This window comes from Physella acuta, unplaced genomic scaffold (genome assembly GCF_028476545.2).
Source record: "Physella acuta isolate Inbredline_101_S28 unplaced genomic scaffold, ASM2847654v3 ptg000204l, whole genome shotgun sequence".
Classification (NCBI taxonomy): Eukaryota; Metazoa; Mollusca; class Gastropoda; family Physidae; genus Physella; species Physella acuta.
The window spans coordinates 1,537,501-1,548,335 of NW_026731723.1; the positions used below are offsets into that span (position 1 = coordinate 1,537,501).

Here is a 10,835-nt window from a genome sequence, read left to right on the forward strand (position 1 = left end):
CTAGATTCTACGACTCGTTTGCTTAAGTCTTAAGTTTAGTTTTTCTTGCTAGATCTAATCATTAGCTAATAGCTACGCTAATAGGCCCTGGAGCGAGCATTTCAAAATTACCATATTCCAGATTTATATAAAATAATAAAGGTCTAAAATAGTTTAGTATATAGAAAATCATTATTATCTAAATCTAGATAGAATTATCTATATTTTAGATCTACGACTGAGCTATATTTCGAATTTACGTTTATAATTTAGCAAAATTACCGGTATCGAAGCCGCGTATGAATCTTAAGCTACGCAAATAGGTCCTGGATCCAGCATTTCAAAATTAGCATAGTCGAAACAAAGATTTATACAAAATAATAAAGGTCTAAAATATGTTAGTATAAAGAAACTCATAATTATATAAATCTAGATAGAATTATCTATATTCTAGATCTACGACTGGTTTGCTTAAGTCTCGTTTTTTTTGGATTGTATTTATAACTAATAAATCTTTGATTTGACCTAGATCTAGATTCTAGATCTAGATCTATGAATAACTTTCTTGGACAGATTGTAGATCTAGAGAAATTTATCGTAAAGCTAAATGAAAAAGACAGTTGAAATTGATATGTGTTGGAACGTAATAAATACAGCAAACGGACGTATTGTTAAAGTTAAAGCCGACAGAAAATTAGCTTTAGAACGCGTTAAACATTGGAATGGGCACACAATCTTTTTCGATAGGCCGCCATTATTGATGTAAAAAAATAAACACATCATGTGACGTCACTGTTTCCGTCGAGTGTAGTGGTTTTTCAAATCTTTTTAAAAAAATGTGGTTAATCTACCTATGAATAAATCAATACATTAATTAACGTCTTTAAATAAATGTGTGATTAACAGTCTGTCTGCAATAACAAATTATTCTCTACCTACAAACATGTAAACAAACTTGAGTTTTAGTAGTATATAGAAGATGTAGGGCCTACGTGCAAGCTGGCTTTTTTGGCCGTCCAAACATGACGTCACATTTCTGGGCTTTGGTGGCATTGAGTGACGTAAAGTGACGTAAGAATGCGTGATGTCAAACTTTACATTCATCAAATGTGATTCATTTCCGTTTTCCCTCATTTTAAGACCTTTTTATTTGTGTATTGCCAGAGGCGTAGCTAGTGGGGAGCGATGAGTGTGGCCTCCCTAGGCGCCGACCCTAGGGGGGCACCAAAAAGGGTAAAAAAAGCTCATTTAAGCTGCAATATGGAATTATACACTGTCAAAGTTCAGAAGGCTTTAAGTACAGATGTAACTCTCCCATAACGGTGTAACAGTAAAATGTATACGCTTAAGACAGTGACAGACCGCTCACCAGTGGCGTAGCGAGGTCGGGTGTCACCCGGTGCAGCAACTAATGGTGTCACCCTCCCCCCCCCCCCCCCGTAAGAAAAAAATAATATATATATATATACATATATATATATATATTCCATAACACGTGTAAGTATGTGTATACGCATGTGTAGGGCCTATATGTTTTCAAAATTATTTTTCTTCTGGATATATTTAATTTATTCCCCCCCCCTCCCCCCATACATGAATTAACATATAGGTTATTACGATACCCAACCAAAACGTTTTCTTCAGCCATATATATTGCAACGTTGAGTTGATGTAACTCACTAAACTAACACATCACCAGACTGACACATCACCGGACTGACACATCACATCACCAGACTGACACATCACCACATCACCAGACTGACACATCACCAGACTGACACATCACCAGACTGACACATCACCACATCACCAGACTGACACATCACTAGACTGACACATCACTAGACTGACACATCAACAGACTGACACATCACATCAACAGACTGACACATTACTAGACTGACACATCACCAGACTGACACATCACCAGACTGACACATCACTAGACTGACACATCACATCAACAGACTGACATATCATCAGACTGACACATCAACAGACTGACACATCACATCACCAGACTGACACATCACCACATCACTAGACTGATACATTACCACATCACCAGACTGATACATCACCAGACTGACACATCAACAGACTGACACATCAACAGACTGACACATCACCAGACTGACACATCACCAGACTGACACATCACCAGACTGACACATCACCAGACTGACACATCACCAGACTGACACATCACCAGACTGACACATCAACAGACTGACACATCAACAGACTGACACATCAACAGACTGACACATCACTAGACTGACACATCATTAGACTGACACATCACTAGACCACCACTGTTGGTTCCACATGAGTGACTCTCGCAACATAAGGGAAGTTAATCCTGTGACGTCACACAAGGAAGTCATCAGTCTGCTTGCGATGTAGGTCGTAATCGAGGGTTGTTAAGCCGGCATTTTAAAGCCGGCATTTTAAAGCCGGCATTGTCTAGCCGGCGTTGTAAAGCCGGCATTGTAAACCGGGCGTTGTTGTCAACACACATGTAGTTGCCATACGAGTCACGTGACCGAGGTAGGGCGTGGTCAGTTTTTTGAGGCCACATCCGGGTCACGATGATGACGTTGTCAAGGTCGTGTAACCCGGGTCATGGGTCACACACACTGGGCCGTGGATGTCAGAGTGACGTCAGTAGCTGTCACTAAGTGACAGTCACCAGCAGGTGACAGTTATAACACACACACACACACTCACACACATAGACAATCTCACACACACACACTCACACACATAGACAATCTCACACACTCACACACTCACACACATAGACAATCTCACACACTCACACACATAGACAATCTCACACACTCACACACTCACACACATAGACAATCTCACACACTCACACACATAGACAATCTCACACACTCACACACTCACATTCACACTCACACACTCACACATAGACACCCACACCCACACACACACTCACACAGACAATCTCACATACTCACACACAGACACACACTCGCACACTCACACACACACTCACACACACATACACACCCTCTCACACCCACACTCACACACAGACACACACTCGCACACTCACACACACACTCACACACACATACACACCCTCTCACACACACTCTCACATACAGACACAAACTCACACACACAGAAATACAAACACCACACCCTCACATACACCACACTCACACACACCACACGCTCTCACACACACTCAAAAACACAACCACCACACTCACACACACAACAGAGATTTCGCTTTGCATTTTGTTCTTATCCTCTGCATTGAAAGAACTGGGTCACACATCAGCGTTACCATGACAACGTGTCTGTGCTAGGTGTGGGTATCAAATTCAAAAGTTTTTCTTCAAGTTCAACTTCTAATGACTCGATTGATTTATCCGTTGGCATTTGTGAAATTTCAACTTCTGATGACTCGATTGATTTATCCGTTGGCATTTGTGAGATTTCAACTTCTAATGAATAGACTCGATTGATTTATCCGTTTGTATTTGTGAGATTTCAACTTCTAATGAATAGACTCGATTGATTTATCCGTTGGTATTTGTGAGATTCCCATCTGAGGGTCAGGGGTCGGGGGTCGGGGGTCAGAGAGAGACACGTGGACTCTAGAAAACAAACTCTGAACATGATTTTAGCGTTAGGAAATTATCTGCTAAACATTTCTAGAAGGTTCTCAAACAGCCGTAGAACAAAGTGCGTTGTGGCCTTTTAGCAAATTTTTTTTAGCCAAGTCTCGTCTACAGTAGATGGTGAATTTCGTTGTGGGCTGTGTAACTCACACAATGTGGGGTGTGTAACTCACACAATGTGGGTTGTGTAACTCACATAATGTGGGGTGTGTAACTTACACAGTTTAGGGTGTGTAACTTACACAATGTGGGCTGTGTAACTCACACAATGTGGGGTGTGTAACTCACACAATGTGGGGTGTGTAACTTACACAATGTGGGATGTGTAACTTTAACACAGTCTCTCGCTCCTCATGTACCTACCATCAGACGACAACAACAGATCACAGCCCGGACACCAACACATTGTCTAATCTGCTCATTATTCCTGGATACAATTTTTAATTGAAACTTTTGTGATGGAACATTAATTAGACACCCCTCTCTCCCCAGCCTCCCCTCCCCACCCCTCTCTCACCAGCCTCCCCTCCCCCACCCCTCTCTCACCAGCCTCCCCTCCCCCACCCCTCTTTCACCAGCCTCCCCTCCCCCACCCATCTCTCACCAGCCTCCCCTCCCCCACCCCTCTCTCACCAGCCTCCCCCCACCCCTCTCTCACCAGCCTCCCCATTCGACACATTTAAACATGAGCTGTTCCCCCCCCCCTGTTCCACCCCCCCCCCCTGTTTCCCCCCCCCCCCCCCCTCCCACTACCGCCTCTTTTTGTACTCTCTTCTTTCACTTTGTTCATAAACAAAATGTTCAAAATGTTCAAAATTTCAGAAACACAGATAGGCCGTAGGTGAGCAAACATGTGGGAAGTTTGTGGGGGGGGGGGGGGGGGGTCGCAGAAATCAAGTCTTGATCATAACCTTACTCATGTAACATTACAAGCGTGGTACATCGTGGTATGTGCGTGTATGAGTGTAGTAGGGGAATGTATGAGTGTACTTTATTCATGTGACTTAATTCCGGTGACCTTATTCGTTTGACATTTGATTAATGTGGCACAAAATGACCAAGAAAATCTTTTCGCCAACAGAAAGACCCAGAGACCCATGACGCCAACAGAAAGACCCACAGACCCATGACGCCAACAGAAAGACCCACAGACCCATGACGCCAACAGAAAGACCCACAGACCCATGACGCCAACAGAAAGACCCACAGACCCATGACGCCAACAGAAAGACCCACAGACCCATGACGCCAACAGAAAGACCCACAGACCCATGACGCCAACAGAAAGACCCACAGACCCATGACTCCAACAGAAAGACCCACAGACCCATGACGCCAACAGAAAGACCCACAGACCCATGACGCCAACAGAAAGACCCACAGACCCATGACGCCAACAGAAAGACCCACAGACCCATGACGCCAACAGAAAGACTTACAGACCCATGACGCCAACAGAAAGACCCACAGACCCATGACGCCAACAGAAAGACCCACAGACCCATGACGCCAACAGAAAGACCCACAGACCCATGACGCCAACAGAAAGACCCACAGACCCATGACGTCAACAGAAAGACCCACAGACCCATGACGCCAACAGAAAGACCCACAGACCCATGACGCCAACAGAAAGACCCACAGACCCATGACGCCAACAAAAAGACCCACAGACCCATGACGCCAACAGAAAGACCCACAGACCCATGACGCCATCAAAAAGACCCACAGACCCATGACGCCAACAGAAATATCCACATACCCATGACCCCAACAGAAAGACCCACAGACCCATGACGCCAACAGAAAGACCCACAGACCCATGACGCCAACAGAAAGACCCACAGACCCATGACGCCAACAGAAAGACCCACAGACCCATGACGCCAACAGAAAGACCCACAGACCCATGACGCCAACAGAAAGACCCACAGACTCATGACGCCAACAGAAAGACCCACAGACCCATGACGCCAACAGAAAGACCCACAGACCCATGACGCCAACAGAAAGACCCACAGACCCATGACGCCAACAGAAAGACCCACAGACCCATGACGCCAACAGAAAGACCCACAGACCCATGACGCCAACAGAAAGACCCACAGACCCACGACGCCAACATAAAGACCCACATGGACCGACAGACCAAGAGCACTGTAAAATGAGACCAGTAAATTACATCTTCAAACCACCATCCCCCCCATCTTCAAACCACCATCTCCCCCCATCTTCAAACCACCATCTCCCCCCATCTTCAAACCACCATCCCCCCCCCCCATCTTCAAACCACCATCTCCCCCCCATCTTCAAACCACCATCTCCCCCCATCTTCAAACCACCATCCCCCCCATCTTTAAACCACCATCTCCCCCCATCTTCAAACCACCATCCCCCCATCTTCAAACCACCATCTCCCCCCATCTTCAAACCACCATCTCCCCCCCCCCCATCTTCAAACCACCATCTGCCCCCCATCTTCAAACCACCATCTCCCCCCATCTTCAAACCACCATCCCCTCCCATCTTCAAACCACCATCTCCCCCCATCTTCAAACCACCATTTCTCCATCTCCCCCCCCCATCTTCAAACCACCATTTCTCCATCTCCCCCCCCATCTTCAAACCACCATTTCTCCATCTCCCCCCCCCCCATCTTCAAACCACCATTTCGCCTTTCTCCCCCCCCCCCCATCTTCAAACCACCATTTCTCCATCTCCCCCCCATCTTCAAACCACCATTTCTCCATCTCCCCCCCCCATCTTCAAACCACCATTTCGCCTTTCTCCCCCCCCCCCCCATCTTCAAACCACCATTTCGCCTTTCTCCCCCCCCCCCCATCTTCAAACCACCATTTCGCCATCTCCCACCACCCCCCATGAAATGAATTAAATTTATTGAAACGTTCCACCCTCAGCGTGTTCATCCATCAGCAACACACACACACACACTTACACACATTTACACCATCAACGACGTGATTAAGCCGTAGGAGCGGTGTGGGTGGTGGGGGGTAGGCGCTAAGACACCCATCAGGAATCAAATCAATTGACTTCTGGGACGTCAGGAGATTTCTGACTGGCGCCAATAGATTGGTCAACTGTTGAATGGTAGAGAGTCCAATAGATTGGTCAACTGTTGAATGGTGGAGAGTCCAATAGATTGGTCAACTGTTAAATGGCGGAGAGTCTAATAGATTGGTCAACTGTTGAATGGTAGAGAGTCCAATAGATTGGTCAACTGTTGAATGGTAGAGAGTCCAATAGATTGGTCAACTGTTGAATGGTAGAGAGTCCAATAGATTGGTCAACTGTTGAATGGTAGAGAGTCCAATAGATTGGTCAACTGTTGAATGGTAGAGAGTCCAATAGATTGGTCAACTGTTGAATGGTAGAGAGTCCAATAGATTGGTCAACTGTTGAATGGTAGAGAGTCCAATAGATTGGTCAACTGTTGAATGGTAGAGAGTCCAATAGATTGGTCAACTGTTGAATGGTGGAGAGTCCAATAGATTGGTCAACTGTTGAATGGTAGAGTCCAAACTTCAGGCACATCTAATGACAAACTGGCTTTCAGATAGGCCAGGGGTTGCTCATGACGTCATTGGATGCTGCCTCAGTGACGTCATCTTGGGCACGTGACCAGATGTCACAACGATTGGACAAAAGTTGTCACGTGATACAGTGATAGAAGATGACGTCAGACTTACCCGCAGCTGGTGAAAGAGGGTGTAATCCACAGGATATGACGTCAGCTAATCCACAGGATATGACGTCAGCTAATCCACAGGATGTGACGTCAGCTAATCCACAGGATGTGACGTGAGATAAGCCACAGAAATATTTGTTCACACCACGTGTGTAAGGGGGGGGGGGGGCTGGGGAAAATGAGATGGAAAATTATTACATACAGATAAACAGAAGTAGAGCCACAGACATACAAACAGACAGATAGACAGACAGACAAGCAGACGTTGGTAATCAACAATTATATAGATCTTATGTCAATATTTTACTTTGGTAAAGCTGCACAAAATTAAAACACCACCACAAACTGTACAACAAACACCACCACAAACACAAACACTACCACAAACAGTACAACAAACACCACCACAAACATAACACAAACACCGAGACAAATACCACCACAAAACAATAATAAAGCGCCAAGGGTGTAGATTGACTGTAGCCAAATCCCAAACCCAAACCCAACCCCATACCTCACCCCCCCCCCCACACACTCTCACCTCACCCCCCTCCCCCCACATTCTCACCTCACCACCCTCTCCCTCACCCACCTCATCTATCACCAGCATACCCAGAGCGTTAAAATACCCGATGTTTGTGGCCTTTCAGAGACGGGGGAGGGGGGGGGGGGGGAATCATGTTTTTAATTATCTACAGACAGCTATGACGAGGAGTTTTTATTTCTGCAGCTAGAACTATGGCTTCAGCTAGAGCTATGGCTTCAGCTAGAGCTATGGCTACAGCTAGAGCTATGGCTTCAGCCATGGACTAACCAAAACTTTCCTGCAGACTTCTGCGCCAGTTCGATGACGTCATGAAGCCTTCCTATTTACCTCTGAGATGACGTGGTCTACTTGTACATACTTGCTTGTAATCGCTCATACTTTTCTACTTAGCAAGCAGAAGTGGCATGAGACGCACCCATGTACCAATCGATCTGGAAAGATTTCAGCAAGCAACGACACCAAATCTATTCTTAGCTGCATCAAACCCACGTGACACATCCATCCAATCAAAATCTCAGGCCAGGATCATCGCCTTAGCCTGCTGGAGAATCTGCCGTGCACATTTGGCTGCAGCCAGTGTTTACTTATGGCTGCAGCCAGTGTTTACTTATGGCTGCAGCCAGTGTTTACTTATGGCTGCAGCCAGTGTTTACTTATGGCTGCAGCAGCCAGTGTTTACTTATGGCTGCAGCAGCCAGTGTTTACTTATGGCTGCAGCAGCCAGTGTTTACTTATGGCTGCAGCTAGCGGTCTTCCTGCTGTACTCTCCAGTCAAGAGATGCCTTTATGGCTGGATGACTTTGTGGCTGGATGACTTTGTGGCTGGATGACTTTGTGGTTGGATGACTTTGTGGCTGGATGACTTTGTGGCTGGATGACTTTGTGGCTGGATGACTTTGTGGCTGGATGACTTTGTGGCTGGATGACTTTGTGGCTGGATGACTTTGTGGCTGGATGACTTTGTGGTTGGATGACTTATTGATGGAGATCACCACATGTGAACGGACACGTGATCTCCCCTGGGTGACGCCCGACACCACGGACTGACCACGTGACCCACCACGTGATGTGTTCCCAGACATATGGACATCCTGGGGATTGTGGGGCGCCGCGTGCGTCTCTGTGTTGGGGGGGGGGGGGGCACGCCTCATTTCCATTATGCTGGGATCATCCCATTGGGAGGGGGCTAGAGTTGGTGGTCCAGAATGGTAGAGTTGGTGGTCCAGAATGTTAGAGTTGGTGGTCCAGAATACTAGAGTTGGTGGTCCAGAATGTTAGAGTTGGTGGTCCAGAATGGTAGAGTTGGTGGTCCAGAATGGTAGAGTTGGTGGTCCAGAATGTTAGAGTTGGTGGTCCAGAATGGTAGAGTTGGTGGTCCAGAATGGTAGAGTTGGTGGTCCAGAATGGTAGAGTTGGTGGTCCAGAATACTAGAGTTGGTGGTCCAGAATGGTAGAGTTGGTGGTCCAGAATGGTAGAGTTGGTGGTCCAGAATGGTAGAGTTGGTTGTCCAGTGGTCCAGAATGGTAGAGTTGGTGGTCCAGTGGTCCAGAATGTTAGAGTTGGTTGTCCAGAATGGTAGAGTTGGTGGTCCAGTGGTCCAGAATGGTAGAGTTGGTGGTCCAGAATGGTAGAGTTGGTGGTCCAGTGGTCCAGAATGGTAGAGTTGGTGGTTAGAGTTGGTGGTCCAGAATGTTAGAGTTGGTGGTCCAGAATGGTAGAGTTGGTGGTCCAGAATGGTAGAGTTGGTGGTCCAGTGGTCCAGAATGGTAGAGTTGGTGGTCCAGTGGTCCAGAATGGTAGAGTTGGTGGTCCAGTGGTCCAGAATGTTAGAGTTGGTGGTCCAGAATGGTAGAGTTGGTGGTCCAGAGTTGTGGGGGGGGGGGGGGGTGAGGCAGCTCACGTGTAAGACAAAAATCTGGCAAGGAAACTTTGACAGGACTCACGCGCTCTCTAAACAAATGATGACGTCACAGCGCGTATACCTGCCTCACCCCCCCCCCCCCCCCTCTGCTTGTAGGCTTACATTGGTTGTATGGGCGGATTTGTAGAATGGTGGATTGCACCCCTCCTTGAAGGTCAAGGTAGTTTGAAGTGAGGGTGGGGATGAGGGTGGGGGTTGGGCTTTGATGAGAGAGGGAGGGGGGAGCCTGATGGTGAAAGTATCACACCACAAAACTTTGATCTACGGCCGTGGGATTCCAATACAGTGACGTCATCAGAGCTTGTTATCGCTGTCACGTGGCATCAGGGAGCAAATGATGACGATAATTGCACGTGCAATTAGCTATTCAAATACCAGTCATTTCCAAGTTTGTCGTAGTAGGTTCTCGCTAAACGTATGCACTCGGCACAGACCAAGCGAGAAAATAACATCATAACAAACATCACAACAAACATCACACCAAACATCACAACAAACATCACAACAAACATCACACCAAACATCACAACAAACATCACACCAAACATCACAACAAACATCACAACAGACATCACAACAAAAAACCACCATGACCCCTGTCCCAACAAGACCCCTGTCCCAACAAGACCCCTGTCCCAAAATGACCCCTGTCCCACCATGACCCCTGTCCAAACAAGACCCCTGTCCCACCATGACCCCTGTCCCACCATGACCCCTGTCCCACCATGACCCCTGTTCCAACAAGACCCCTGTCCCACCATGACCCCTGCCCCACCTTGACCCCGGTCCCACCATGACCCCTGTCTCACCATGACCCCTGTCCCAACACGACCCCTGTCCCACCATGACCCCTGTCCCACCATGACCCCTGTCCCACCATGACCCCTGTCCCAACAAGACCCCTGTCCCAACAAGACCCCTGTCCCAAAATGACCCCTGTCCCACCATGACCCCTGTCCAAACAAGACCCCTGTCCCACCATGACCCCTGTCCCACCATGACCCCTGTCCCAC

General features: G+C 47.2%; 1 protein-coding gene across 1 annotated transcript in view; it reads right to left on the reverse strand.

Moving 5' to 3' along the window:
• Positions 1-7,469, reverse strand: part of LOC131937231 (protein kinase C delta type) — a 42,561-nt gene extending 35,092 nt beyond the window's left edge. Inside the window, exon 1 of the mRNA XM_059294494.1 lies at positions 7,355-7,469. The gene's annotated coding sequence lies outside the window, so the exon portion shown is untranslated. The remainder of the gene's footprint in view (positions 1-7,354) is intronic.
• Positions 7,470-10,835: the final 3,366 nt, after the last annotated feature.